The sequence below is a fragment of the Lampetra planeri genome, chromosome 78 (assembly GCF_965212315.1).
Source record: "Lampetra planeri chromosome 78, kcLamPlan1.2.h2, whole genome shotgun sequence".
Lineage (NCBI taxonomy): Eukaryota > Metazoa > Chordata > Hyperoartia > Petromyzontiformes > Petromyzontidae > Lampetra > Lampetra planeri.
Genome location: NC_136183.1, coordinates 3592378 through 3598716, shown reverse-complemented (window position 1 = coordinate 3598716; position 6339 = coordinate 3592378).

The window sequence follows — 6339 nt, the reverse complement described above, 5'->3', positions numbered from 1 at the left end:
TCTCTCTCTCTGTGTGTCTCTGTGTGTGTCTATCTCTGTGTGTGTCTCTCTGTGTGTCTTTCTCTCTGTGTGTCTCTCTCTCTCTGTGTGTCTCTCTCTGTCTGTGTGTGTGTCTCTCTGTGTCTGTGTGTGTCTCTCTCTCTCTGTGTCTGTGTGTGTGTCTATCTCTGTGTGTGTCTCTGTGTGTGTCTATCTCTGTGGGTGTCTCTCTGTGTGTCTCTCTCTCTGTGTCTCTCTGTGTGTCTTTCTCTCTGTGTGTCTCTCTCTGTGTGTCTCTCTCTGTGTCTGTGTGTGTGTCTCTCTGTGTTTGTGTGTGTGTCTCTCTCTGTGTCTGTGTGTGTGTCTCTCTCTCTGTGTCTCTCTGTGTGTCTCTCTCTCTCTGTGTGTCTCTGTGTGTGTCTATCTCTGTGTGTGTCTCTCTGTGTGTCTCTCTGTGTGTCTTTCTCTCTGTGTGGCTCTCTCTGTGTGTCTCTCTCTGGGTCTGTGTGTGTGTCTCTCTGTGTCTGTGTGTGTCTCTCACTCTGTGTCTCTCTCTCTCTGTGTCTCTGTGTGGGTCTATCTCTGTGTGTGTCTCTGTGTGTGTGTCTCTCTCTGTGTGTCTCTCTGTGTGTCTCTCTCTCTCTCTGTGTGTCTCTGTGTGTGTCTATCTGTGTCTCTATCTCTCTGTGTGTCCCTTGCTGTATCACTTGATACAGCTGTCGTGGCTGTAACGGTTCCACCTGAAGACGGAAGCTTGTGTTGCCTCCGAAACGTCGTGATTTTTTTTTACTTTTTTTAATTTTAATGTTTTACCTACATGGTGACTTTACCGAAAAAACCTAAGAATATGGCAATAAAAGTTGTTTAAAAGTCAAAATCTCTCTCACTCTGTCTCTCTCTGTGTGTCTCTCTCTGTGTGTGTTTCTCTGTGTGTGTCTCTCTGTGTCTGTGTGTGTGTCTCTCTCTGTGTGTGTCTCTCTCTGTGTGTGTCTCTCTGTGTCTGTGTGTGTGTCTCTCTCTGTGTCTGTGTGTCTCTCTCTGTGTGTCTCTCTCTCTGTGTGTCTCTCTCTGTGTCTGTGTGTGTGTCTCTCTCTGTGTCTGTGTGTCTCTCTCTGTGTGTCTCTCTCTCTGTGTGTCTCTCTCTGTGTGTCTCTCTCTGTGTGTCTCTCTCTGTGTGTCTCTCTCTGTGTGTCTCTCTGTGTCTGTGTGTGTGTCTCTCTCTGTGTCTGTGTGTGTGTCTCTCTGTGTGTCTCTCTCTCTTTGTGTCTCTCTCTGTGTGTCTCTCTCTGTGTGTCTCTCTCTGTGTCTGTGTGTGTCTCTCCCTGTGTCTGTGTGTGTGTCTCTCTCTGTGTCTGTGTGTGTTTCTCTCTCTGTGTCTCTCTGTGTGTGTCTCTCTCTGTGTGTCTGTGTGTGTGTCTATCTCTGTGTGTCTCTGTGTGTGTCTATCTCTGTGTGTGTCTCTCTGTGTGTCTCTCTCTCTCTGTGTGTCTGTGTGTCTATCTCTGTGTGTGTCTCTCTGTGTGTCTCTCTCTCTGTGTCTCTCTGTGCGTCTCTCTCTCTCTGTGTGTGTCTCTGTGTGTGTCTATCTGTGTCTCTATCTCTCTGTGTGTCCCTTGCTGTATCACTTGATACAGCTGTCGTGGCTGTAACGGTTCCACCTGAAGACGGAAGCTTGTGTTGCCTCCGAAACGTCGTGATTTTTTTTTACTTTTTTTAATTTTAATGTTTTACCTACATGGTGACTTTACCGAAAAAACCTAAGAATATGGCAATAAAAGTTGTTTAAAAGTCAAAATCTCTCTCACTCTGTCTCTCTCTGTGTGTCTCTCTCTGTGTGTGTTTCTCTGTGTGTGTCTCTCTGTGTCTGTGTGTGTGTCTCTCTCTGTGTGTGTCTCTCTCTGTGTGTGTCTCTCTGTGTCTGTGTGTGTGTCTCTCTCTGTGTCTGTGTGTCTCTCTCTGTGTGTCTCTCTCTCTGTGTGTCTCTCTCTGTGTGTCTCTCTCTGTGTGTCTCTCTCTGTGTGTCTCTCTGTCTGTGTGTGTGTCTCTCTCTGTGTCTGTGTGTGTGTCTCTCTGTGTGTCTCTCTCTCTTTGTGTCTCTCTCTGTGTGTCTCTCTCTGTGTCTGTGTGTGTGTCTCTCCCTGTGTCTGTGTGTGTGTCTCTCTCTGTGTCTGTGTGTGTCTCTCTCTCTGTGTGTGTCTCTCTCTGTGTGTCTGTGTGTGTGTCTATCTCTGTGTGTCTCTGTGTGTGTCTATCTCTGTGTGTGTCTCTCTGTGTGTCTCTCTCTCTCTGTGTGTCTGTGTGTCTATCTCTGTGTGTGTCTCTGTGTGTGTCTATCTCTGTGTGTGTCTCTCTGTGTGTCTCTCTCTCTGTGTCTCTCTGTGTGTCTCTCTCTCTGTGTGTCTCTGTGTGTGTCTATCTGTGTCTCTATCTCTCTGTGTGTCCCTTGCTGTATCACTTGATACAGCTGTCGTGGCTGTAACGGTTCCACCTGAAGACGGAAGCTTCTGTTGCCTCCGAAACGTCGTGATTTTTATTTTGTTTTACTTTTATAAATTTTAATGTTTTACCTACATGGTGACTTTACCGAAAAAACCTAAGAATATGGCAATAAAAGTTGTTTAAAAGTCAAGGTCTCTCTCACTCTGTCTCTCTCTGTGTGTCTCTCTCTGTGTCTCTCTGTGTGTGTCTCTCTGTGTCTGTGTCTCTCTCTCTGTGTCTCTCTGTGTGTGTCTCTCTCTGTGTGTGTCTCTCTCTGTGTGTCTCTCTCTCTGTGTGTCTCTCTGTGTCTGTGTGTGTCTCTCTCTGTGTCTGTGTGTGTGTCTCTCTCTGTGTCTGTGTCTCTCTGTGTGTGTCTCTCTCTCTGTGTCTCTCTGTGTCTGTGTGTGTGTCTCTCTGTGTGTCTCTCTCTCTGTGTGTCTCTCTCTGTGTGTCTCTCTCTGTGTCTGTGTGTGTGTCTCTCTCTGTGTCTGTGTGTGTCTCTCTGTGTGTCTCTCTCTCTGTGTGTCTCTCTCTGTGTGTCTCTCTCTGTGTCTGTGTGTGTGTCTCTCTGTGTCTGTGTGTGTGTCTCTCTCTGTGTCTGTGTGTGTGTCTCTCTGTGTGTCTCTCTCTGTGTGTCTCTCTGTGTCTGTGTGTGTGTCTCTCTGTGTCTGTGTGTGTGTCTCTCTGTGTGTGTCTCTCTCTGTGTGTCTCTCTCTGTGTGTCTCTCTCTGTGTCTGTGTGTGTGTCTCTCTGTGTCTGTGTGTGTGTCTCTCTCTGTGTCTGTGTGTGTGTCTCTCTGTGTGTCTCTCTCTGTGTGTCTCTCTCTGTGTGTCTCTCTCTCTGTGTGTCTCTCTGTGTCTGTGTGTGTGTCTCTCTCTGTGTCTGTGTGTATGTCTCTCTCTGTGTCTGTGTGTGTTTCTCTCAGTGTCTGTGTGTGTGTCTTTTTGTGTCTGTGTGTGTGTCTCTCTCTGTGTCTGTGTGTGTGTCTCTCTCTGTGTCTGTGTGTGTGTCTCTCTGTGTGTGTCTCTCTCTCTGTGTCTCTCTGTGTCTGTGTGTGTGTCTCTCTGTGTGTCTCTCTCTCTGTGTGTCTCTCTCTGTGTGTCTCTCTCTGTGTCTGTGTGTGTGTCTCTCTGTGTCTGTGTGTGTGTCTCTCTCTGTGTCTGTGTGTGTGTCTCTCTGTGTGTCTCTCTCTGTGTCTGTGTGTGTCTCTCTGTGTCTGTGTGTGTGTCTCTCTCTGTGTCTCTCTCTCTATGTGTCTCTCTCTGTGTGTCTCTCTCTATGTCTGTGTGTGTGTCTCTCTGTGTCTGTGTGTGTGTCTCTCTCTGTATTTGTGTGTGTGTCTCTCTGTGTGTCTCTCTCTCTCTCTGTGTGTCTCTCTGTGTGTCTCTCTCTGTGTCTGTGTGTGTGTGTGTGTCTCTCTGTGTCTGTGTGTGTGTCTCTCTGTGTGTCTCTCTCTCTGTGTGTCTCCTCTGTGTGTGTCTCTCTGTGTCTGTGTGTGTCTCTCTGTGTCTGTGTGTGTGTCTCTCTCTGTGTCTGTGTGTGTGCCTCTCTCTGTGTCTGTGTGTGTGTCTCTCTGTGTGTCTCTCTCTCTGTGTGTCTCTCTCTGTGTCTGTGTGTGTGTCTCTCTGTGTCTGTGTGTGTGTCTCTCTGTGTGTCTCTCTCTCTGTGTGTCTCTCTCTGTGTCTGTGTGTGTCTCTCTCTCTGTGTCTGTGTGTGTGTCTCTCTCTCTCTGTGTGTCTCTCTCTGTGTCTGTGTGTGTGTCTCTCTCTGTGTCTGTGTGTGTCTCTCTCTGTGTGTCGCTCTCTCTGTGGGTCTCTCTCTGTGTGTCTCTCTGTGTGTGTCTCTCTCTGTGTCTGTGTGTGTGTCTCTCTCTGTGTCTGTGTGTGTGTCTCTCTGTGTGTCTCTCTCTGTGTGTGTCTTTCTCTGTGTCTGTGTGTGTCTCTCTCAGTGTCTGTGTGTGTGTCTCTCTGTGTGTCTCTCTCTCTCTGTGTGTCTCTCTCTGTGTCTGTGTGTGTGTCTCTCTCTGTGTCTGTGTGTGTGTCTCTCTGTGTGTCTCTCTCTCTGTGTGTCTCTCTCTGTGTGTCTCTCTGTGTGTGTCTCTCTCTGTGTCTGTGTGTGTGTCTCTCTCTGTGTCTGTGTGTGTGTCTCTCTCTGTGTCTGTGTGTGTGTCTCTCTCTGTGTCTGTGTGTGTCTCTCTCTCTGTGTCTCTCTCTCTGTGTGTCTCTCTCTGTGTCTGTGTGTGTGTCTCTCTCTGTGTCTGTGTGTGTGTCTCTCTGTGTGTCTCTCTCTCTGTGTGTCTCTCTCTGTGTGTCTCTCTGTGTGTGTCTCTCTCTGTGTCTGTGTGTGTGTCTCTCTCTGTGTCTGTGTGTGTGTCTCTCTCTGTGTCTGTGTGTGTCTCTCTCTCTGTGTCTGTGTGTGTCTCTCTGTGTCTCTCTCTCTGTGTGTCTCTCTCTGTGTCTGTGTGTGTGTCTCTCTCTGTGTCTGTGTGTGTGTCTCTCTGTGTGTCTCTCTCTCTGTGTGTCTCTCTCTGTGTGTCTCTCTGTGTGTGTCTCTCTCTGTGTCTGTGTGTGTGTCTCTCTCTGTGTCTGTGTGTGTGTCTTTCTGTGTGTCTCTCTCTCTGTGTGCCTCTCTCTGTGTCTGTGTGTGTGTCTCTCTCTGTGTCTCTCTCTCGGTGTGTCTCTTTCTGTGTCTGTGTGTGTGTCTCTCTCTGTGTCTGTGTGTGTGTCTCTCTGTGTGTCTCTCTCTCTGTGTGTCTCTCTCTGTGTCTCTCTGTGTGTGTCTCTCTCTGTGTCTGTGTGTCTCTCTCTGTGTCTGTGTGTGTGATTCTCTGTGTGTCTCTCTCTCTCTGTGTCTCTCTCTGTGTCTGTGTGTGTGTCTCTCTGTGTCGGTGTGTGTGTGTCTCTCTCTGTGTCGGTGTGTGTGTCTCTCTCTGTGTCGGTGTGTGTCTCTCTCTGTGTCTGTGCGTGTGTCTCTCTCTCTGTGTCTGTGTGTGTCTCTCTCTGTGTGTCTCTCTCTCTGTGTGTCTCTCTCTGTGTCTGTGTGTGTGTCTCTCTCTGTGTCTGTGTGTGTTTCTCTCTCTGTGTCTGTGTGTGTGTCTCTCTGTGTGTCTCTCTCTCTGTGTGTCTCTCTCTGTGTGTCTCTCTGTGTGTGTCTCTCTCTGTGTCTGTGTGTGTGTCTCTCTCTGTGTCTGTGTCTCTCTGTGTGTCTCTCTCTCTGTGTGTCTCTCTCTGTGTCTGTGTGTGTGTCTCTCTCTGTGTCTGTGTGTGTGTCTCTCTCTGTGTCGGTGTGTGTCTCTCTCTGTGTCTGTGTGTGTGTCTCTCTCTGTGTCTGTGTGTGTGTCTCTCTCTGTGTCTGTGTGTGTGTCTCTCTCTGTGTCTGTGTGTGTGTCTCTCTGTGTGTCTCTCTGTGTGTGTCTCTCTCTGTGTCTGTGTGTGTCTCTCTCTGTGTCTGTGTGTGTGTCTCTCTGTGTGTCTCTCTCTCTGTGTGTCTCTCTCTGTGTCTGTGTGTGTGTCTCTCTGTGTCGGTGTGTGTGTCTCTCTCTGTGTCGGTGTGTGTGTCTCTCTCTGTGTCGGTGTGTGTGTCTCTCTCTGTGTCTGTGTGTGTGTGTGTGTCTCTCTGTGTCTGTGTGTGTGTCTCTCTGTGTGTCTCTCTCTCTGTGTGTCTCTCTCTGTGTCTGTGTGTGTCTCTCTCTGTGTCGGTGTGTCAATCACCCCACGTGGGCCCGGCTCATTAACATAATTTATTCAATTACACCGCTGCTCGTTGGGGGAGGGGATTGTGTAATGAACCCCGCTAGTGACGTCATGTCACCTCAAACTGCCGCGTGACGTCATGTCACCTCCTGCTGCCGCGTGACGTCACGATATATCCGGAAGTTGCTGC